The following is a 26,377-nucleotide window of genomic DNA, read 5'->3' as shown; positions in this document are numbered from 1 at the left end:
TTATATTTGGTGATGTTATATTATAATTTCATTATAAGATATATTTTTGGTTGAGGATATAATATGCTTATTCTTGAGAATTAATTTTTATTTATATTATGTCATTGAGGATACATATATACATGCTCATATATGGCATCATGCTGCTTTCTAATTCAAATTATCCAGTACATGATTTACTCTTTGTTTGGCATCACTGATTCAGGGTAAGGTCTATTCACTGAGCCTTTCCCTCATGACTCCCATGACTTTCTCTTTATTTCTTTTCTAATTCTCTGAGGAGATATTTTAGAGCAAAGATGAAGTGAGCTATAGACGTGAGATAGTATATGTAACGCCCCCGCCCGACACAGGCACGTGCACGCCCACACGCCCACACGGCACGCGACAGGTCACGCACAGATACTCTCCTGTGCACATACAATCATGATATCATCAAATACTACCTGCTAACATATCCAAGCTCACATAATTCAACACCAAATAAAACATACTATCAACTAAATAAACATGTTATCATGTGAATATCCAAGTTCACAATAATATACACTAGACCTCTAATTAATCTACCAGGACCCACATAGGCCATAACAAACCATCAAGGTATAACTAAACAACTGATACAAGAGTACACTATAGTCTGACCTGTATTATACCAATTATCGTCTATACAATGAAGTACAAATATAAAATAATGGTACAACTCAATATCTAATTAAACTATCTTCTATACCATCTCACGTCTATAGCTTACCTCATCTTTCTAAATTATCTCCTTCAATTATCTCGAGTCGGTATCACGTACCATATTATCTATAGGGGTTAAAAAGAAACAAGGAGAGTCATGAGCAAAAGGCTCAATGAATAGACCTTACCCCGAATCAGTGATGTCAAATAGAGAGTAAATCATATACTGAATAATATAAATCAGAAAGCAACATGATGCCATGTATGAGCATATATATATGAATCCTCAATGACATATATATGAAATCAATTCCCATGAATGAGCCTATTATATCCTCAAACAAAAATATATCATATGATGAAATTACCATATAATATCACCGAATATAACAATATATCATGTATAACAATTATGATCCAATGATACTAGTCACATCAATGATGATGCATGATGCATACCAACCACTAGATAATCGTATATGTCAGAGCCAGATATAATCCACATATCTCTCACTATCACAATCATTTATCTCAACTCTGAATATCATCCACCATGCTGGACTACGGTGCCCGGCCTTAAAATTGATACACATCATATCACAAGCTCAGAGCATACACTGTCATGCGCTAAGAGTATCTCTGTATATAAATCATATCCTGCCATACGCTAAGGGTATCTTTGTAGATAAATCATGCTCTGTCATACGCTAAGGGTATCTTAGAAGAAAGTAATCATACCCTTGCCATACGCTAAGGGTATATCAATGATAGTTGCACCATGTCATACGCTAAGAGTACAACTATCAGCCATCACCATACTCTGCCATACGTTAAGAGTATGTCCAGTACTAGTCTGAACCAGATACCGTTCCAGCCATCACATCATATCACATCACATCACATACACATGTACTTTTATGATTTCCTATACATGATAAATTATATGCATATATTCAGTACGGCAATAGATCATGCAACTCAGGAATTTAGGTAGTAAAGAAGCCAAGAGAAAAATGATGCAATGCCGACTCTAACCATGTATCTAACACATGTATACTTTTGATAGTCTATCACATGCATACTCATGATAGAGATCATCCCGACATAAAAACCATAATAGTATAATCATCTCTATATATCATCAATGTACTCATATCTCAAATCAGCCTAATCAAATGCATGATAAAATATGCTTGACTGAAATCATCTCTATATAAAGTCATATAATCATGCTGAAGGCTAAAATATGCGTGTACATAAGATATAATATAACCTAATTTGAGAAAGGCATCTAGGGGATAAGACTACTCACCGTCTGATCAGAAAATACAAATGACGTATCTCTCACGTCCATCAGTCAAATATCAACTCATCGTTAGGGTTCATAGGGTCTCACATAAGGGGGTTCAGGAACTAAAAATATTTAAATAGTATGATGTTAGCCGTTTATCTAATTAGAATTAATTTAATTAGAATATAAATGTTTATTAGGTTTAAAATCTCTTCACTTTATTTTTTATTACATAACTAGGTTTATATTATAGATATGATTCAAATACTATAATTATATTATTATCATAAAATGTTGGTTATAACGTAAGGAGAAGAGGTATGTTTCCTTTTATATGAGAGCATTTCTAAATATATAATTATAAAATAAAATAAAATAAAAGGCTAAATAACTATAAGTATAGACAAAGTCTAATTATAATTAATTTTATAATTCATACACTATCTTCATTAATTAGGGACAATGCAGTTTTTACTCGATAAATAAATAAATAAATAAATAACTAAAAAAGCTTAGTATTTTATTTGTTGCAGAATAATCATAAAATTAATAGAAATACTTAAAATATATATAATGAGGGTATTAGAATTTAAATCTAATCATTATAATTTATAAATCTATCTATTAATCTAATAGATATATAAATAAATAAATAAATATAAGTATTACCTATATTTATACCTAATTAATAATTAATTATAAAAATTATCATTAATAAAATTATATTGAAGAATATATAATATTATTAAAATAGTTAATGTCTAAATAATCAATTTGCATTAATTAAGAAGAAAAATACCTAAATAAATAGCATAAATAAAATAAATAAATAAATAATTAATTAATTAGATCTACCATCAGTGCTTGGCTCAGCCCAGCACTGTGTAGAAAGAAGGAGAAGGAGCTGAGGAAGAAAGAGAAAAAGAAAGAAAGAAAGAAAGAAAGAAAGAAAGAAGAAGAAGAAGATGAGAAGAGGAAGAGAAGAAAGAGAGAAGGTGAGGGAGGAGGTTATGGACCTGGGTCGACGGGGAGGGCACTGGCCACTGCTGGCGAGTCAACGGCTCAGCTCCGACAAGCCGAATTCGGGCAAGAGAGAGAGAGAGAGAGATAGAGAGAGAAAGAGAGAGAGAGAGAGAGAGAGAGAAGGAAAGAGAGGGGGAATGAGGGATCTCACCGGTGGCGGCGGCTTCGGGAAGGTGGTGGCGGGTCGACGTCAACAATGAGCAATGCGAAAGAGAGTGGAGTGAGAGAGAGACCGAGAGAGAGATGGATAGAGAGAGAGAGGAGGCAGTGGAGGGGGGTTGTCGGTGGCGCCAGGGCCCGCCGCGGCTAGCTGGCCGCAGCCCATTGGCTGCGACAGCAGTAGCGGGTGCGTGGCGCCCCCACCACGCTAGCTGCATGAGCAGCTTGCTTGGAGACGAGGTTGGCCACAGTGTGGCCGGCCACGTCGTGCCCAAAATTATTATTATTTTTTTTTGGTTTGGGTTGTTACAGTATAGAAGATAGTTAACCAGTTATTAAGTTGTACCATTATTTGATATTTGTTTTTCATTGTATAGACAATAATTTATATAATACATGTTAGATTATGGTGTACTCGTATATCAGTTGTTTAGTTGTATCTTGATGGTTTTTTATGGCCTGTTGTGTGTCCGGCCGATTATATAGTGGTCTAGTGTATATTATTGTGGACTTGAATATTCATATGTTAACATATTTATTTGGTTAATAGTATGATTTATTTTGTATTAGATTATGTGAGCATGGATATTTTAGTAGATAGTATTTGATGATGTTATGATTACATGTGCATAGGAGTGCACGTGCCTATGCCGGGCGAGGGCATTACAAGTGAGGAGTGGCCGAGATCCTAAGGAAGTGGGAGGACTCGACAGACGAGGAGGATTAGAAAATAGATGAGATCTTGCCAATAGTAGAGGTAGCTGGTTGGTGAAGAGGGAGAAGAGAGATTAGGGTAGAGAGACTAGAGAGAAGATAAAGGAAGATAAAAACTAATATTCATTAATCATCATAATTTTGGTTGCCATCCACACCTTTATAGAGGCTAGCCAATAAGCTAAAATAATAATTATTAACTCTAATACTAGTGGATTCTCGCTGATCGCGTTTGAACAGGGTCGACCGCGTTCGAATGGGGTCAACCGCATTCGAACGGGGTCAACCACATTTGAATGCACAAAAGACGTGCTCTATTATTGCGAATTGATGCAGGCATTCGCACGCAGGCGTTCGAATGCGCCCGACCGTGTTTGAATACACATTTTGCGTTCTCTATTTTTGCGAACTGATGCAAGCGTTCGCAAAGGCGCTCGAACGCGCCCCCTTCCGCATTCGAACGCGACCTACAGAAAGTTTATCTTTTATGAAATTAAATAACTAATGCAATAAGAAAAGACTTTAACAAGCTGTATCACTTGAGTCTGACACTCGGGCTTGGTGCAACCCAGATCACCGCTGCTGATAGCCAAGCCAGTACTCTGACCGACTCCATGCCGGATGAGGAATGCACCATGGTGACAATCGGCTGACAGAGGAGGCAACAGTTGTCAACAAGGCAGCCAAAAGCCCTATAGTGGGGAGGGGAAGCTGCCGATGGTCCCAGCCACCGGCAGCCTCACCCGACCTCACCAGCACCCACACCTCGGCTATCAGAAGCTAGCTGAGGGGGAGCCTAGCCGCCAAAGGTGGCTAAAGGTGTGGACCGTCCTGGCTAAGGCCGCCGACCAAAGCGAGGAGCCGCCTGGCGATTCCAGCCACAAGAGCTTCAAAGGATGCCATCGGGTGCATCCTCGTAAAGACGGGGAGCTCACCGGACTGGCGTGGCAAGGCATGAAGCCACCGGCTAGCCGGCCAGTTCATGGTGAGACCGAGAGGGAAAAGCTCGAAAGAGAACAACTTAAACGCTAACACATTTTTAAATTAAATTTACCTAACGAGAGAGGAAACTCCAGTGCTTCGATCCATGGGAAGGAAAAAAGAAAAACAAAGAAAAAGAAAGAAGGAAAGAAGAGAAGAAAGAAAAGAAAGAGGGAAGGAAAAAAGAAGGGGCGCACATGCCGAGCACATGCACGCCCTTAAGTCAGCGCACATGCGCGCCCAAATTCTTCTTTTTTTTTGTTGTTACACTGCCCATCTCATTGCATGCACCGCACAACGTGTAGCCGTATGGGTGTACATGTGCCTGTGCCGAACGAAGGCATTACAATTCAATTAGTATGATAGCCAAGTTTAAGCATGTTCTTGCAAACCATCAAGTATATTAGGTGTTGATTTATTTTAGGATTACATTAGTAGTCGATCTTTATTAGTTAGATATTAATTTGTTGAGATAGAAATCTAGGTTGTAATGTTGAGGTTCTTATATTTTGATACTCGGTCATATCAATAAAAATATTTTGAGATGCTGGTATATTACGAATTTATATGAGAAATTAATGAATAGGAAGAAGTATCAATTTCAATCAAGCATTTACATACTAAAAGATATGTATTGATATGTTATAATCTTTGGAATATATTGTTAGAGATATATTAACGATCATATGATTTGGTAGAGTATAGAAATTATTAAGTAGGTTGAGATATTTATCATATGCAAAACGATGTGATCAATTATTATTGGAAGGATTTTCTTAATATGTTTGATCTTATTCTGAACAGATATGACCTACTTTGAATTTATAATGTTTTAAAAAAATATACTTGGGACTAGGAAGTGATATAAAAAAATATGGACAGAGATAATTTCGATTCTTTAGATGGATTATAGTTATTGATTGTAACTGAATGAGTAACAGGTTTTGGAAGTAAGAATAAAATCTATGATGATTTTAAATGGTGAAACACTGACTAGGTGATATGATCTGATGGGGGACCCGATAGAAGAGAACTTTTGAATGATTAGTACCAAGGTTCCAAAAATCGGTATCGGGATCGGGATCGGCCGTCCGAAAAAACGATACATATCGGCTGTATCGGCCATATTGGCCGTATCGGCCGCCTGTATCGGATCGGACTATTTTAATTAAATAAAATTCTAAATATTATTAAAAATGTTAAGAAATTTCTAAAATTTTAAAAAAAATTATAAGAAAATAAGTAATAATAATTACTCACATATAAAGCCTAAAAAGTAAAAATCTGTTTTCCTTCCTCCCTTCTTTTCTATCCCTCTAACTGTTAGTTTAAAGTATCCATTCTCTCTCACACTCAATTTTTTCTATCTTTTTCTCTCTCTCTCTTTCTTACCCTTTTTTTTTTATCTTTCCCTCTCCCTCACTCTCTCTTCCTTTTTCCCTCTCTCTCCCTTCCTCTCCCTCACTCTCTCTTCCTCTCTCTCTCTCTCTCTCTCTCTCTCTCTCTCTCTCTCTCTCTCTCTCTCTAGCTGTTGCTGAGCAGCTACAGCTAGGCTAGCAGCAAACAGTTGCCTGCTGTAGCCGCCTACAACAGCAGCTGTCTCGTAGCCACCTGTACAAGCTGAAATTGGAATCCTTGATTAGTACGATAGATATTTTGGTTGTACTAGTAAATAGATGATTTAATAGGGATATGCTTGTCTAATAATATTGCTAGAGGGTAAACAATTCTTTTGAATTCTTAACTTGATGATTACAAAAGGGGTAATGAGCATAGAAAATATGATATAGATATAAATATTGGATTATGAATAATCTCAATAGTAGAGACTTAACATATGTGTTTTCTTGATGACATTAAATTGGGGTTAAGTTTGAAAGTTGCTCACTATGTTGAGATGATTAAATGGAAATGATGAAAATAAGATTAACCATACAAGATGACAATAATTTACTATGGCGATAGCATTATGATATAAAATGTATGATAGTGGAAAATACATTTTGATACCAATTTAGTTTCGACATTGATTTAGAGAATAAGAATATCAAGCATATTAACCGTGTGTCTTGGGTGATGTTAGATCTTAGTTACAAATATATATATATATATATATATATATATATATATATATATATATATATATATATATGTTCATTTATGAATATTATGTGGTATTAACGATATTGTAGAATAATTTTGATGATATAACAAGATTAAATTATTTGATATAAGTGGTGGACTTTGTTTAGAGAATATTAAGTTGTAACTCTTGAGGAATTATGAGGTTTAGATGACTTAATTGTCATAAATTAGAAATAAGATATGACGCATTTTAGTCATAGATATTAAATTGAGATATTATGTATTTTGATATATTAGTTGTTTTAAGGGTACTAATTAGAGAGATAACTAAATAGAGTTATTCATAGAGCCTATCGATATGACCATTTATTATAACTGATAAATTAGTTGAAAATTAGACCGATTGCTCCATATTAGTTGTTTATTATTTTAATAGATGATAGATAAATAATGATGTATAAGAAAGTGATCATATTAGGATTTATACAATTATTGTTTATATATTAAATAATTATTGGAAGTTATTGAGCAAGCCCTTTTAGAAGGAGGTTGTGGATCTTAATAATTTTAATGATCTACATGTTTGACCTTTAGTGTTAAGGTAAAGATGTCCGATCTGGAGATAATGATTATATAATTAATAGTTTCATTATAGTTTTGAAAGCTTGATATCTTAATAAATTGCAAAGTTAAGGATGTTAATAAATGTAAGGTAAGAGAGAAAATATACTAGTAAGGTTGAATAATTAATATTTTTGGACGTCTTATTATCTATATGAATTAATTGGTTTCACTTGCTTTATTGGCAGATCATAATATCATAAATAATTTAAAAGATTGATTTTAATAGCTTTATAGGTCATAGTTACATGATCCTATGATGGTGTTATTGAATATATGTTAATAATTATATGGCAATGGATTGGTATTATGAACTGAGCATTATATTATCAAGTTATTTATGTGATTGTTGAAATACTTGGTGGAACTTAGCAAATAGCGATCTAAATATTGTTAAGTAATAATTTTGTGGCTATACTAGGATCGGGATGAAATCTTATACTAATTTATTTAGTAAATTGCACAATGATTAATTATACAAGCAGTGTACTTTTGGATAATAGAAGTTATACTAATGTTTAGGATCAGAATCATTTTCTAAGTTCGTGATAATAACACAATGGCTATGGACGTAAATCATGATCTACAAAAAATGCATTTAGAAAAAGAGAAATGGTAATTTGGTTATTTTGCATATTTCATCATATAATATATATCTACTGTTCTCCTTTGTATTAGCGATAGTACTGAGAGTTGATCCATTAGGCATGTTTAAATATTCTAGTAGGTGTTGGAGATCACTTGTTTAAATAGGAAATATGACATCATGTTATTATATGATTATAGTTAACTTAAGAAATAATATATTTGGACAAGTTCCGGTTTTGGAATAGGACATGATACAATTGACAGATGACATACTTTCCATATTATAGAATCAGAATATTCGATTACTATGTAATAGTAGTTCTTTCTTCTGGATCAGTATTATTGATTTCTATAGAATGATAGTATAATTATCAGACTAACATATATATGAGTATCTAATTTTTATATTGGGTTATCTATGGTTTTGTAAGATAAGGAGTGAATCGGTAAAAATTAGTAAGCAAGGTAAGAGTTATAAATGTAAAAGAGCTATACTAGACAATTGTCAATTGAGAGTACTAGTAATCTAAATTCTAGGACCAATATTTTTATAAGGGAGAACATTTAAATCTAGACCTAAAAATAAAATAAAATATAAATATAAATAAATAAAATAATAAATTAAAAAATAGTAGTAGTAATAATAATAAAATTAAAAAATAATAATAATATAAATAAATAAATAAAATAAAAATAAAAATAAAAAAATTGCTGAATGAAAGGGTTGTGGGTTGTGTTGAGGGAGCCACACGCCCATGGTCCCTAGCCCAACCAAGGTGGGCTAGCTAGCCACGATGAGCCTCGTCGTTGTTGCAACCACAACCATCGCCATCCTTTCTCCTCACATCTCTCCCTCATTCTCTATATCTCTCTCTCTTTAACAAACTTTGTTCTCTCTCTCAAACTATTTCTCTACACCTTGACGTCGCCTCCCTAGCGCCGAGGTGAGCCTCCTTTCTCTTTTTTCTCTCTCTCTCTCTCTCTCTCTCTCTTCCTCTCTTCCTCTCAGGTTCGCCAAAACTGAGTCACTAGCAAGAGGTTCGATGCTGGCTGGCCAGCAACAGCTGAGCCCCTCTCCATCGGCCCAACTCCTCCTCCTCTCCTCCCTTCCCTTCTCATTCTTCTCTTCTCTTCTCTTCTTTTCTTTCTTTCTTTCTTTCTTTCTTTCTCAGTTCCTCCTCTTTCTACAGCAGTGCACCTAGCACTATTAGCAGATAGTGGTGGACCAAGCAGCAAAAGGGTGGCTGACTCTTTTAAATTTCCATTAATTATATAAATTATTTTCTTCAGTTAAGTAAATTAGTTTATTTTGATAATTTACACTCACTAGTATAATTATTAGCTAAGTATTTTAGTATAATAATTTATTAATTATAATTATAAATATTTAAATATAAATGTATCTATTGTTTAGCCATTGTATATTAGACTAATACATATAGTTTTATTGATAATAGTCTTATATTTATATTTTATATAATTATTTTTAGCATCTTATTAGTGCTTACAACTTTGTATAAAATGAAATACTAAGCTTAGATATTATTCTTGTATAATAGAATAATAACCATTTTACATATAATTAATGATTAATTAAACAAGAGTAAGTATTAGAAAATAATTATTCATAAGATTACATTTATAATTATATTTTTATAGATCATATATACGTCGGTTGTATAAAAAAGGGATAAATTATTGCATACTTACTCTTCTTTTTCTGAGAAAAGGTTACACCCTGTTTTATTGAAACAATAAAACATCTGCATAACATCGTCATAACAGATTAGGTGGAGCTGACCACCCATCAATATATAGAAAATTCCTTATCGAGCGTCTAAAATAACAGTTGTTTAACCCAAACTAAGGGGCAAAATGAATCCAAAGCCTTCCAAGGTAAACTATTATCAGTTTTCATCTTCCAGGTTCACCACCATCTCAACATTTTTTATCTTTGCCTCGTTCCCTACTGATTTTTTGCCCAATATGAGAATAAGGCCGTTATTTTGTATTGGAGAGAGTCTCACTTTTTCCACTGTTATTAAAGACTATTATTTCTTTCAAGCCATATAATCCAGATCAATGTAGCAATCCAAATTAATAGCAACTTATTTTCCTCTTTTTTCTTCAGCTTCTTCTCCCCAACAAACCAATCTTTAACCTGTTTAGGAAAGTTTTTGGGCTCAATGAGTCTGTTAACTTTTTCCAAAATCTTCCTCATGTAACGGCATTTCAAAAACAGAAGATTCACATATTCATCTTTGGAGCAGAACACACAGCTGACATTACCATTCTCGCCTTTTTTTCTGAGGTTATCTATAGTTAAGATTCTATTCTAACACATCAGCCAAAGGAAAGCTCTCACCTTCAGAGGAATTTTCCTTTGTAAAATTATTAAAAGCCTCCTAGGCATCACCCCTCCATTATTTAGGATTGTATAATTACTCCATAACTAGCAAACTAGGATTCTTATTAAATAAATATAAATTATGGTAAGAGCATATTAATATTATCACAATTAAATTTGTCATATGAATCTAATTAATTTTAAACTTAATAAACTATTATATTTTACTGAATGAATTATAATCGGATAAACAACTAACTTTATATTACCTAAAAATTTTTAGATGTTGTACCCCTTAGTTGAGACTCTATGAATTTTGCTAGTAATGAGTTGATGCTTGGTTGATGGACGTAAAAGATATGTGTGTTGGGTCTTCTAATTAGAATGTGAGTAGTCTTACATTCTAGAAAATTTTCTCATATTATGAGATATTACATATATGTGTACGGAATATACTTTGGCTTCTAGCATTATTATATGATCTTAAATACAGTGATACACCTAGTTAGAGTCTTTTATTATTGCATTAGTTATTTATTTTTATTAAAATAAATTTTTTGTAGATCGTATTTGAACGCCCTTGCGAACACCTGCATTAGGTTTGCAAATATAGAGAACGCGAAATATACATTCCAACACAATAGGGCGCATTTGAACATCGTCGTTCGAACACCTGCATCGCGTTCGCACATACAGAGAACGTCTTTTGCGCGTTTGAACACGATCGGGCACGTTCGAATACGATCGACAGGATTGCACTAGGATTAGGGTTAGTTATTATTATTAGGGCTTGTTGGCTAGCTTCTATAAAGGTGTGGATGGTAGCTAAATTCATTACTCTATTGGATTATTGATTTCTTGCCTCCTATCTTCTCTATATTCTCTCTTCCTCCTCCCTCTTCACCAACCTTCCACCTTAACCGTTGGCAAGGTCTCTCCTAACTTCTAATCTCCCTCGTTTGTCAAGTCCTTCCTCTTCTTTGAGATCTCTACCACTTCTTCCTCTTCGTCTATATCCCTTAACCACATCCACCATCCACCTTCATCTCCATACTCAGCCATAACCCTAACATCCACTCCACCCATCACCACCACCATCACCGACGATATTTTGTGTTTTCGTCCTAATTGCACTTCGAATCTGTGAAGGGTATAAATACAAAAATCGTAGATCAGAAAGTTACAAAAATTGTAGATCAGTAATTTTCTGACTATAGAAGAATATTTGGTGAATATTTTTCAACGGTTACGCAAATTGATTCCTGTAATAAATTCAGATCTTGAAGAAATTATTCCATCAATTTGGTAACAGAGCTAGGCGAACCTCAAACCTCTATTAATGGTGGAAACATGGAAAATGACATCAATAAGGAGACCAATAGAGTGCAACACACCAACAAGGGAAAACTCAATCCACGATAACCCTAACCGTGAGGCTGATTTTTTTAGAGCGACCACAGTAGGACCGAGTCAACCATTGTCCATGGGTGTAAATATGGGATTGGCGGTTGAACTTAGGGGCATGTTCTAAACATTGCTGCATAGAGTTGACGCAATGCAAAAAGATCACAATAATTTAAAGAAATATGTCATGAACCGATCAGCTTCGTCATCTTCTCGACGATGATCGGTGCCTCAAGAAGGACCAGCGGTGGGACCACACTGAACCAATACCCCACAGGTCTAGGTGCGACATGTTAGTGTCAATGATTCTCTTTTACCTATGCCTACACATCATCCCTCACCTCCATTACAAAACCCAAGACCGGCGGTTGTGGAACCCGAGTGGCGAGCGACACTAGTGCACTTTGTCAATGAGGAGGATTGGTATTTTCAGGATGAGGTTGATCCCTTTGGAGATGATGATGGATGTCCTAGAGGATTTAGAGAAGGAGATCAATATGCACAAAGGTTCAAACTTAAACCAAGGATCTTTCGCGAACCCGACAATGCTATTCGGGGGAGAACTGCACGCTTGGACTTTCTAAAATTCTAAGGCGGTGATCCAACGGATTGGGTGTTTTAAGTTGAATAATATTTTGATTATCAAGGGACAGCGGAGGATGCAAAGGTCCAGATGGCAAGCTTTCATCTCCAAGGAATGCATTGCATTGGCATAGATCGTTTATTCGTGGTGGTTCAGAGGATGACCGTATTAGAGTATCAAGCTAAATTTAAAAGAGTTAGTAGTCGATGTGAGCCACCTTAGCCCGAACCAACATTAATAAGCACATTTATTTCAGGGCCACGAGAGGAGATACAAGCGAATGTTCGTGCTCTATATCCATCTACTCTTGAGGAGGCCTTTGAGAAGGCCATGAGAATGGAGCAAAAGCATAAGGCTCTTAAGATGGCAGCGAAAATAAGTTGGGGCAACCGAGATGGGCGGTATGCGCTTAGAACACTGGCTGAAAATTCAGCAGGTTCGAAGACAGCGGCTGATAGTACTAGACCACGACCACCTTTGAGACCTTCTTCTAATATTAGAGGAGGCACAAAACCCCCTATTCGAACTCTCACACTTGCCCAAGTGGAGGAGCGAAGAGCAAAGGGCCTTTGCTTTCAATATGATGAATGTTTCACCCCTGGTCATTGGTGTTCCAAATCGATCGGGAGTGTGATGCTTATCGACGGTCTTGAGGAGGAGGATGAGGTTGTTGATGATGGAGAGTGTCCAGAGGAGCTCCATGAGGAGGCCGTTGAGAAGGGCGTGGAGGAAGATATACAAGCTGAAATATCGATGCATGCATATTCGGGTACTTTCGCGTCGAGGACGTTATGGGTAGATGGACTCATTAGAAAGCATTGTGTGCACATCCTCATTGATTCCGAGAGTACACACAACTTTCTAGACGAGAAGTTAGTGAGTATGCATGTAATAAATATATGAGTAAAGATTACACCGCGTCATATTTCTTTTGATCTTCTTACCACCTAAAATCCTAAGATTCATGACTTGTAATAGTACTAGATAATGCATATATTCTATTATTTAAAAGGAAAGCATGAGTTTTCATAGATATGATAGTTAGTAGAAAGTATGAGGATACTCAAGTGGGCGCAAGGGTTAGAACATGCTTAGAGTTGATTGATCGTTTGATATATTTGCGATCTAATGGCCTTATGTTCGAGGTTAGTATTTTGCGTGGCAATAAACATTCTAACACGTCATTCTGGAGGGTATATGTGACGAGTTCTCTTATGTGATTTCTATCAGCTAATCAAGGTTGGTCTAGTTCAGTTGAGTCTAGTTTATGATTGCTTAGAGAGCAAGTAACCTAGTGTGGGGTAGCACTATAAATGAGATGATGAGCACCCTAAAGATCACGAAGGATTTCCCAAATTTTCTCCTACTTTTTCTCTCCCCTCCCCCCTCTCTCCCCCCTCCCCCCTCCAATCCCTATACTCAGCGGCGCCCTCATTAAGGCCACCAACTAAGCCCACACATCCACCTCACCCACTCCCCATTACTCCTTTCCGACAGGTCATGCAACTGCAACCTTCTTCTCACTTCACCCACATTGCAACCTAGCCATCTTCTCCCCCCCAACCTCAATGCCACCTCACTACCAAACTCCCTCACCCCCACCTCTATTTCCCCTCTAGACCATCACCAAATCACTCCATCCTCATCTGCAACTACCATTGCCCTTCTCCTCTGTACCGACACCGCAATATAGCTTGACGATGCACCATCTTTGTCGTTAGCCTTATCATTGTATTATGAGAATAGGTACGAGATGTTGACATGGATACAACCTATGAGGATCTATTTATATTTTGTTCTAGTTATTTCCTTCAGAAAAATAAGTATTTCGTATGTCGTGTTTGAATGCGAGGGGTCGCATTCGAATGCCTCGTTCAAACGCTTGCATATGTTCACATCAGCAAAGAACGTGAAATCCGCGTTCGAACGCGCTTGGCCTTGTTCGGATGCGATCAGTGAGAATTTATTATTTTTTGGGTTATTATTTATCATTTTTGGCTTATTTTGTTAGCCTTTTAAGGTGTGGATGGCAACCAAAAATATTATGATGAATGAATATTGAGTTCTATCTCCTTTCTATCCTCTCTACCCTAATCTTCCTTCCCCTTCCTTCATGCCATGTTCGTGTGCCATCTCAATGATGGTGATCTTCTAACCTGCCTCGTTTGTCGAGTCCTCCCTCCTCCTTGGGATCTCAACCCCTTCTACCCCTTCATCCTTATCTCCTAAGCACCACAAACCATCCACCCCCATCGCCATTATCATCCCTAACCTCATCATCATCACCACCACCCGTCACTTCCACTCTCACCCAACTTTTATGTATTTTCATCCTAGTTGTATTCAGAAGCTAAGAAGGGCAAGTGCAAAATACATAGATGAAGAAGTGATCGATTGATAGCTCCTTGTTTCATAATATTCTGAGTACGACAGAATATTTGGTGAATATTTTTCCTCGACTGCGCAGGTTGCTTTCCTGCAATCGATCCAAATCGGGAAGCGGATGTCGGTCCATAACAAGTGGTATTATAGATCAGATGCCAACCCTAACTCACCAATTGAAACGTCTCCAATGACCTCTACGGTCAACTCAGATTTGATCAAGATATTTGCGGATATGATGGAGACACAATGAGCCATGCAAGCATCAATGGAAGTCATGACTCAAGACCCTCTTATGCACACCACCGGGTATGGCGGCGACTGAGTTCCTTATTTAAGCCTAGGCTACACCACTAAGGGAACCGCATTTTTGCCAAAGGACATTGCCTCTACTATTCTGTACCAGGCAGAAGGAAGACCATGAAGATCCCAAGGGTGGACAAGCCAAAAGGGTCTTTCTACCCACTCCCGCTGAAATGCGCAATGTACCCCCGTCGGTCTTTCACTACGATGTACCACCGTCGATTCATCACTGCGACCAAGCACTGGATCTATCATTCCACAGTGACGATGATGAATGGGAGGATTATAAAGAACCTGTGACCCCACGATACCATCCTAGGGATGCTGGTGGATGTCCCGTCGTGCTCCTGAGTTGGAAATCTGTCCAACCCCGTATTCTATTGCTTACACATTCAAACTCCTCTTAGTACACCCTCACTGTAGTCTTTTGGGTCAGCTTGCTTGTGGCCTAGTACCATCGAATGGCAGTGTCTTTGAGATAGAAAGTCTTCGTATCCGGAAGGTCCAAAATGAATGCAAATGGCATTGACAAATTCTTCCTACGTCCGATAGGGCTGAGCTCAGTTTGTGGCCTAGTACCATCGAATGGCGGTGTCTTTGAGATAGAAAGATGCCAACAGCACCTTTTGGGCATTGGGTGTTCTTTTGTATTCGAAGAACTGCTCCGCTCGGTAAACCCAATCGAGTGGGTCTCTTTCATTGAAAGGTGGAAAGTTGAGGTGAATCTGCACGAACTCCTCGTTCTCCTTCGTCATATCGGTTGGGCCTCCTTTCTCTTGTATTGCTGAGGTGAAGGCAGTCAGACCAGCTACCCTTCTCAATGCTTTCTCTACTGCCTAGGTGATGGATGAGAAGTTAGAAGTTAAAAGAGCTTCGGAACATATCAAGGAGCAGTGGGACAGAACCGGAGGTGAAGGATGTACAGTGGCAGCCTACAGCAATGCCCATTGTGCTGATTGGCTCATTGCATACAACATGTATTCACCCCGTTCCACAAATGATTCCAAAGGTGAGGGGACCTCCGAGAGCCCCTATTTAGTGACTCACAACACAAGCTCAAGTGGAAGATAGAAGAGCAAAGAGGCTTTGCTTCTATTATGATGAAAGATACACATTGGGACACAAATATGCTTGACCGAGAGCAACGGTGATGGTGTTAGATGATGTGGATGCAGATAATGTTGCTGAACTAGAGAAGGAGGTTTTAAATGAAGATTTTTCTGTCCAAAGACCTCTGAAAAGCAGTGAGGAAGTCCAAGCCGAAATATCATTCTATGGTTATGCCAGATCCACCACAATGACTACTCTCCGAGTTGATGGCACTGTTAAGGACTATGCATGCGGATACTCATCCACATCGGAAGCACCCATAACTTTGTGGATGAGAGGCTGGTCCAAAGGATGGGCTTGACACCAGAGCCAATCTTAGGCTTCGACGTGATGATTGGAGACAGCACGGCCCTTTGAGCAAATAGCGTGTGTCGGCGGGTAACCTTGAAGGTCCAAGAACATGCCTTGGAAATAGATCTTCATCCATTAGTTCTTCACAGAGTGGATGTCATGTTAGGTACGCAATGGCTCTATGGCTTGGGTCCCATTACATTTGACTTTAAGGATATGTGGCTCGAATTCAAGTGCGGTGGAATGGGATTTGACAAGGTACAAGCGCCAATTTATAATCAATGGTTGCGCTGCCTCAAATCGGGTGTCATGAAGACTTATTACAAATGTTTGGGCTATCAAAACCTCCTTGGGCTGAGGAAGACACTCTGGACTTGCCTCGATCACTAGCAACCCTGCCTGAGACCATGGTGAGCATGACATTACGGCGGGTCAACTGGAATTCATGTCAAATCGGGTTGGCCAACTTAACCTCTCTTCTGAGTCCATATGAGTACAAAGTGAGTGGAAGCATGGTAGAATAATGTGATTCAGACTACACTGAGTCATCTCGAGCATGGATACTATATATGGGGATATATTCTTATTTTATTCTAGTTGTTTCCTTCAAAAAAATAAAGATTTTGTATGTTTCTAACATGGGGGGTCATGTTCGAACGTCTGCATACATTGGCATCGGCAGAGAACGCGAAATTTGCGTTCGAACGTGCTCAACTCTATTCGAACGCGATCAGCGAGAATTCATTGTTTCTAGGGTTATTATTTGTCATTTTTAACTTGTTTGGTTAGTCTCTTAAGGTGTGGATGGAAACCAAAAACATTATGATGAATGAATATTGAGTTCCATCTTCTTTCTATCCTCTCTACCCTAATCTTTCATCCCCTTCTTTCAAGCCCTAGCCATGCACCATCTTGACGACGGTGATCTTCTAACCTCTCTCGTCTGTCGAGTACTCCTTATTCCTTGGGATCTCAACCCCTCCTCCCCCTTCATCCTTATCCCCTAAACACCATAAACCATCCACCCCCTTCATCATTATCATCCATAACGTCATCATTACCACCACTCATCACTTCCACCCTCACCCCCATTTTTACATATTTTCGTCCTAGTTTCAGTCAGAATCTGTGAAGGGCGTAAATACCAAAAAATGTAGATCAGGAAGTTACTGATCGACCACTCCTAGTTTCATAATATTTTGACTATGGTGGAATATCTAGTAAATATTTTTTTTCTCAACTACGCGGGCTGCTTTTCTACAATCGATCCAAATTGGGAAGCAGATGTCGTTCCATAACAGATGATGTTATTTAGAGATGACATTGATGATTATGATATTAAGAAATGCATATAATTCTATTATCATTTGATATATCTAGTATTCGATTGGTCATCATGCTTTATTATGGTTGCATTTCATATTATAGCATAGTCGTACCTGGCATACATCATCTGTGTTATATTTGAGAGAGTTATGATGATTGTATGACTAGAGATTTTGTTTATACATTATCGATAACCATATACTTGATCAGTTACAATATAATATCTATCATATATTGATATAGTATTAATGATATATTTATATACTCATTCATGACATAACTCTTTGATATATTTATATACTCATTCATGATATATTTATATACTTGATATATTTATATATCTATCATATTTATATATTGATATCATTACTGATTTGGGGTAAGTTCAATTCATTGAGCCTTTAGCTCATAACTCTTTTATTTCTTTTCTAAACCCTCCCTAGATATCAAACACCTCATAGCAATTTAGAGCAAAGATGATGCGAGCTAGATGTAAGATAGTATAGTAGATAGTTTGTTTAGAAACTAAGTTGTATCGATAAATATTTTTGTATTCCATTATATTAGTGTTATGAACAAAACGTCCTCTTCCCGATCTGGATAGGTTGCAGGAAAGAAGCCCTCACAGCTAAGGGAAAATATTCACTAGATATTCTACCGTAGTTATTCTGAAACCAATGGTGGTCGATCTATAACTTCCTGATCTATATTTTTGGTATTTATGCCTTTCGCAGATTCTGATTGTAATTGGGATGAAAATGCGAAAAAGTGGGGGTGATGGTGGTGGTGACGGGTGGTTGGTTTATGGAGTTTAGGAAATAAGGATGAAGGGAGAGAAGTGACCGAGATCCCAATGAGGGGGGAGGACTCGACAAATGAGGGAGCTTAGAAGAATACCGACATCGAGATGGCGCATGGCTATGGCTTAAAGGAAGGGAAAGGGAGATTAGGGTAAGAGGATAGAAGGAGATAGAAATCAAGATTCCCTTCCTGCGTTCGAACTAATATACATAATCCTTATTTTCTTATTATTACTTTTGAATTAAATAGCTAGCACAATAAAAAAAGACTCCTATAAGGTGTATCAGCCTAGCTCGCTTCCCCCACCATGTCTTCATAGTGCAAAGTCGGGAAAATGCTCCAAGATGTCCGTCTCCAGCTCTCATGTTGCCTCATCGGATGGTTTGCCAAGCCACTCAACTAGGATCTTTATCTCCAATCTAGTCCCATGACATCGTTGGTGCCTCATAAATACATGAACTGGCTACACAATCGCTGTCTCCTCCAATGGCTCAGGTAGTACCGATCCCACGACTTGGCGATCTCCAATCTGCTCCCTCAGCAATGAAACATGAAAAATTGGGTGTACTCTGGACCCTCGGACAACTCCAAGTGATATGCAACCAAACCGATACGCTCTAACACCCCAAATGGACCGAAGTAGCAATGTGATAATTTTGGTTTCGAATCAGATGCAGGGTCACTTGTCGGTATTGTTGTACCCTCACAAACACCCAACTGCCATTATCGAACTCTTGCTCCCAGTGGCTGCGATCATAAACTTGCTTCACACAGTTTTGAGCAGGTTTAAGATGGGCACGCAACCTCCTCAATGTGGCATCCCTATCCATCAACGCCAAGTCCACCTCCGTCTGATCCACAAATTCCACAGGGTCATTGGCGCGTAATGTCGGAGTCGTGCGCTCATACACCACCTCGAACGGAGTCATGCCAATATTGCTGTGGTGGGCAGTGTTGTAAGGCCACTCCGCCCACGGTAAGAACTCCAACCAGCGTCATGGCATCTCTCCCACAAAGCATCGCAAATTCAAAAGGATCATAATGATTTCAAGAAATATGTCAAGAACCGATTTGATTCGTTATCTCCTCGAAGGCAATCAGAGTTCTAAGAAGGACCAATGATGGGACCCTATCGAACTGATACCTCACAGGTCTAGGTGCATCATGCGAGTGTCAATGATCCCTAGTTGCCTATGCACACACATCATTCCCCACCTCCGTTGAAAAACCCAAGACCGACGGTGGTGAAACTCGAGAGGCGTGTGGCACCGGCGTGCTTCATCAATAAGGAGGATTGACACTTTCAGGTTGAGGTTGATCCCTATGGAGATGGTGATAGATGTGCTCAAGGATTTAGAGAAGGTGATCAACTTGCACAAAGGTTTAGACCGGAACCAAGGATCTTTCGCGAACTCGACAATGCTATTCGGGGGAGAACCGCACGCTTAGACTTTCTAAAATTCCAAGGCGGTGATCCAACGGGTTGGGTGTTTCAAGTTGAACAATATTTTGTTTGTCAAGGTACAGCGGAAGATGAAAAAGTCCAAATGGCAAGCTTTCACCTCGAAGGAACGGCATTGCATTGGTATAGATCGATTCTTCGTGGTGGTGGATTTATCGGATGGGCTGATTTTTGTAGGAGGATTACACGCAGATTTGGATCTATGGCATATGAAGATTTTGTTGTCACATTAAGCCATATGGTTCAAAGGATGACCGTATTGGAGTACCAAGCTGAGTTTGAGAGAGTTAGTAGTCATTGCGAGCCACCTTGGCCCGAACGGATATTGATAAGTACATTTATTTCAACGCTACGAGATGAGATACAAGCGGATGTTCATGCTCTATGTCCTACTACTCTTGAGGAGGCCTTTGAGAAGGCCGTGAGGAAGGAACAAAAGCATAGGGCTCTAAAGATTGCAGCGAAAACAAATTGGGGCAACCGAGATGGGTGGTTTGCACCTAGAACGCTGGTTGGAAATTCTGCGGTTTCAAAAATAGTGGCTGAGAGTATTAGACCATGACCACCTTTGAGACCTTCTTCCATGTTAGAGGAGGCACAAGACCCACCTTTGCTTTCGATGTGATGAGCGTTTCACCCTCGGTCATCGGTGTTCTAAATTGATCGGGAGTGTGATGCTTATCGACGGTCTTGAGGATGATGATGAGGTTATTGATGATGGAGAGTGTCCAAAGGAGGTCCATGAGGAGACCATTTTGGAGGGCATGGTGGAAGATATCCAAGCTGAAATTTTGATGCATGCATATTCGGGTACTTCCACGCTGAGGAGTTACGAGTAGACAGACTTGTTAGAAAGCATTATGTGCACATCCTCATTGATTCGGGTAGTACACACAACTTTCTAGACGAGAGGTTAGTGAGGAGATTGGGTTTGGATGCTGAACCGACCACGGGATTTGACGTTGCTATTGGAGACGGCAGAAAGCTTAGGGCGGAGAGCTTGTGTCGCCGGGTCGGTATACGGGTGCAAGGACAAGTCATCATTGTGGACTTGTATCCATTGGTGCTATGAGGAGCGGACATTGTCCTTGGTGCTCAATGGTTACAGAGTTTGAGATTCATCATATTTGATTTTCAAAGCATATGGATGAAATATAAACAAGGAAACAAAGATGTGCGGCTTGATGGTGTTCGGTCTTCACCGATTCCTACGATGCAGCCGATGATGGGGCTGCCTTGTGCGTATGATTTGGCCTATCTTCTTCAGTTAGGACCAATAGGAGATGAGCCTCAAACGAGTTCAGGTACTACTATTGAATTGTCTAATTTATAAGATAACTTTTCTAGACAGTTTGAGGAGCCATAGGAGTTGCCACCGAGGAGAGCGTCGGACCATCGCATAGAGATTGTACCCGGGGCTGCACCGACGAATGTGAGACCATATCGGTATCCACATGTGCAAAAAGAAGTTATCTCAAAGATGGTTGCCGAGATGTTGGAGCAAGGCTTCATTCAATCAAGTCATAGCTCATACTGATCCCTCGTGCTATTGGTGCGAAAAAAGGACAGGACATGACATTTTTGTGTCGACTATCGGGCACTAAACACTATTACCGTCAAGGACCGGTATTCCATTCTGATTAGTGAGGAGTTGTTGGACGAGCTTGCAGGGGCGACTATGAGGGCCTGATATCATCAAATTAGAGTTCACCGGGCGGATGTGTAGAAAACTACATTTCGGACTCCGGATGGTCATTACGAGTTCTTGGTGATGCCTTTTAGTCTCACCAATGCTCCAGCTACCTTTCAAGGCCTCATGAATGATATATTTTAGCCTCTTGCGAAGGTATGTCTTGGTATTTTTTGACGATATTTTGGTATATAGCAGGACTGAATTGGACCATTGGCAGCATTTGGAGGATATGCTGAATTTGTTGAAGCAAAACCAATTGAAGATCAAGAAGTCCAAGTGCCTATGGGGAGTACCACAAGTGGAGTATTTAGGCTATATCATTTCAGCGGATGGTGTAGCGGCAGATCCTCAAAAGATTGCATGTATGACCGCTTAGCCTATTCCTACTACTACCACCAGATTGAGAGGATTTTTGGGGCTGACCGAATATTATCGATACTTCATCGCCCGATATAGCAAGATTGATGCTCCTCTCTCTTCTTTGTTAAAGAATGACTCTTTTAGATGGACGGATGAAGCCACTTCAGCCTTTGAAAAACTAAAAACAGCAATGACGACGGTACCCATTCTAGTGTTACCGGACTTCAACAAAGAGTTCATTGTGGAATGTGATGTGTCGAGTGTTGGCATAGGAGTTGTACTTATGCAAGGAGAACGTCCCATAGTCTTTCTTAATAAGGCTTTGTCACCAAAATCTCAACAATTATCGACTTATAAGAGAGAGATGTTAGCAATTCTGCATGCGGTGACAAAGTGAAGGCCTTACTTGATCGGTAGACGATTCATTATCCAAACCGATTAAAGGAGCCTTCCATAGTTTATGGGACAGCGCATACACACTCCGGCACAATAGCGATGGGTCACAAAATTGCTAAGATATGATTATGAAATCCAATACAAGAAGGGAACGAAAAATAGAGCGGCGGATGCACTATTGCACCAACCCGATACCGCCAAGCTTGCAGCCTATTCATCTCCTACCTTTTCCTTCCTTGATGAGCTGAGGTATACATGTACTTCTGACCAGATATTTTTGACATTATTGCAGGAGTTGATGGATGATCGAGAGCGTCATCCAGAGTTGGAAAATCGAGGGGGGTTGCTGCTGGACTATGGATGCATTCGAGTGCCCGCAAATGATGGATTGCGGCAGAAATTGTTGGAGCACTTCTACCATACTCTAGAGGCTGGTCATGAAGGTGTCTTGAGGATATATAGGAGGATATCTTAGAGTTGCACATGGCCAGGATTGAGATGGGATGTGAGGAGTTTAGTCCGTGCTTGCAAAGTCTGTCAAATGGCTAAGGCAACCACATTGAAATCGGCCGGATTACTATAGCCTTTACCTATACCGGACTATGTTTGGGAAGACATTTCTATGGATTTCATAGAGGGTCTTCCGCTGGTATGTGGTTATTCTATTATTTTTGTGGTGGTTGACAGATTGAGCAAGTATACGCACTTTACGGCAATGTCACATCCGTTTTCAGCCAAGTCGGTGGCTAAAATTTTTTTTAGAGATGTTGCTCGGTTACATGGCATGCCACGCACGATTGTCTCGAATCGTGATCATCTATTTATGAGGGACTTCTGGACTGATTTTTTCAGATTGTGGGACTCAATCGAACTTCAGTTCGACCTACCATCCGCAGACGGACGACCAAACCGATGTGGTCAATCGAGGCACTGAGCAGTACTTGAGGTGCTTTGTTGGAGAGATGCTGAGATGATGGTTGGAGTTCTTACCATGGGCGGAGTGGTCTTATAACACCGCCTACCATAGCAGCATTGGCATGACTCTATTTGAAGTGGTGTATGGACGCACGGCTCTGACGTTATGCGCGTATGATCCAATGACATCTGTAGATCGTATGGAGGTGGATTTAGCTTTGATGGATAGAGACACCACATTGAGGAGGTTTCATGCTCATCTTAAACTTGCTCAAAACTACATGAAGCAAGTTTATGATCGTATTCGACATCGGCAGTTGGGTGTTTGTGAGGGTGCAGCCGTATCGACAGGTAACCTTACATCTGATGCGTAACCAAAAGTTAGCACCTCACTACTTTGGTCCATTCTGGGTGTTGGAGCGTATTGGTCCGGTGGCATATCATTTGGAGCTACTGGAGGGGTCGAGAGTGCATCTTGTTTTTCATGTTTCATTGCTAAGAGAGCGCATTGGAGATCATGATATTGTTGGATCGGTTCTACCGGAACCATTGGAGGAGATAAAGATCGTAGAGCCAGTTCGAGTACTTGATAGACGCCGACGACGACTTGGTACTAGATTAGAGATGGAGATTCTAGTTGAATGGCTTAGCAAGCCATCCGATGAAGCGACATGGGAGTTGGAGACTGATACCTTGGAGTGTTTCCCTGACTTTTCACCTTCAGGGCAAGGTGGGAAAAGCGTGGTGGGCTGATACACTTAGATAGGATCTTTTCTTATTGCATTAGGTGTTTATTTTTATTAAAATAAAATTCCTGTAGGTCGTGTTCAAACGCAGGAGGGGTCGCATTCGAACGCCCTTGCGAATGCCTGTATCAGGTTCACAAATATAGAGAACGCATATTGTGCGTTCGAACGCGGTCGAGAGAGTTCGAACGCTCGCGTTTGAATGCCTGCATCGCGTTCGCACTTACAGAGAATGTGTTTTGGTGCATTCAAATGCGCCTTTTAGAACTTGTTGGCTAGCCTCTATATATATGTGGATGGCAACCAAATTTTTTATGCAATTGGATTATTGATTTTCTTGCCTCTTATCTTCTCTCTAGACTTCTCCCTCCTCCATCTTCACCAACCTTCCATCTCTACCGTTGGCAAGGTCTCTCCTAACTTCTAATCTCCCTCAACTGTTGAGCCACCCCTCTTCTTTGGAATCTCGACCACTTTGTTCCTTTCTTCTACATCATTTAACCACTTCCACAATCTGATACGATCACGCCTTTCTGGTGAAGGATCGATCTCTTCCAATTCTTGATCCGGACAAGATCTGGCATGGAACTTTGAAATAAGATCTCGAAATATACCGCCGTTGGATCGATGTGAAATTGTGATATGTTGTCGCCCTAGAAACGATCTTTCCAAAAAATCAAGTTTCAGGCGAATCGGAGTTGTGGATCTCGAGATACCGTCCGTTTAGTGGACGAACATCAGGATGCTCTATTTTGGATTCGTGGATGGAGGCACGAGATCCTAGGTAATGATGGTTGGTGGAGGACCGGCGTTAATGTGGTGGCACCGGTGAAAAGTGATGGTGGAAGGGTTGTGGTTGATGGAAGGATTAGGGCAAGTGTGGGATAGATTGGACGAAGGGGGAGAAGAGAGCCACCCCTAAGGGACTAGGGTGATTAGCCTGACGAGGGAGGTTAGAAGTGGCGTCGCCGGGGATTGAGAGAATGGGAGCGAAGAAGACGAAGGAGGCAAGACAAAACTCAATCTCAATAATCAATTTGGTTGCCTACCACATCCTTTTATAGGCTAACCAACCGCATTCGAACGCACTGAGTTCGCTCTTCTGGATTTGCGAACGCGATGCAGACATTCGAACGCACAATCGAATGCGCCTGTCGGTATTTGCGAATGCGATGCAGGCGTTCACAGTGCGTTCGAACGCACCGCGTTCGAACGCACAGTACATTCTCTTCACCACGTTCACAACCCCGTTCACAAACCGCGTTCGAACTCACTCCACCCGCGTTCGAACGTGACTTACAGAAAACTTATTTTAATGGAAATTAAACACTAAAACATGAAATAAAAACACTCCTAAAGTGAATCCATGCTCGAGACGACGTCGGTGAAGTTCGAATCGTATCACAATCTACCTTCATCTCCATACCCATCCATAACCCTAACATCCACTCCACTCGTCACCACCACCGTTATCCACGTTATTCCATATTATTGTCCCTTCTACAGTTTGAATCTATGAAGGGCATAAATACAAAAGTTGTATATCAGGAAGTTACGGATCTAACCTAGTTGGTTTTTAATTTTCTGACTACCAGAGAATATTTGATGAATATTTTTCTACGATCTTGAAAACTAATTCCTATAATATATTTAGATTTTGAAGGAATCATTGCGTAACCTATCTTTGGTATCGAAACTTATCAAGTGGTATCAGAGCTTATAAAATGTCCGCCTGGATCTCCTCCCGCAGCCCTGAAATTAAAGTGCTCATCAATGTTAGTTCGGGCCAAGGTGGCTTGCACCGACTACTAACTTTTTCAAATTGCTTAGTACTGTAACACCCACAACCCTAAACATGTGCATGGCACGAACCCACATGGCACGTGCACTGCACCTGACTATTTGGTTAGTTACTAATAATCAAATAAACATGTATCAACATCATAAATTTATCCATAACTTCTAAACTAAGAATAACACAAGTCTAACTATCAACAGTACACGGATAACCCTACTTGGGCCCCACACATGCTACAACACATCATCAAGAGCTTTTTACCACAACATATACACAACAGTGGTATATACATAATTATACAAGTACAAAGT

Source organism: Typha latifolia, chromosome 11 (assembly GCF_019914945.1).
Source record: "Typha latifolia isolate L0001 chromosome 11, TyphaL0001v2, whole genome shotgun sequence".
Lineage (NCBI taxonomy): Eukaryota > Viridiplantae > Streptophyta > Magnoliopsida > Poales > Typhaceae > Typha > Typha latifolia.
This window is presented reverse-complemented; position numbering follows the sequence as displayed.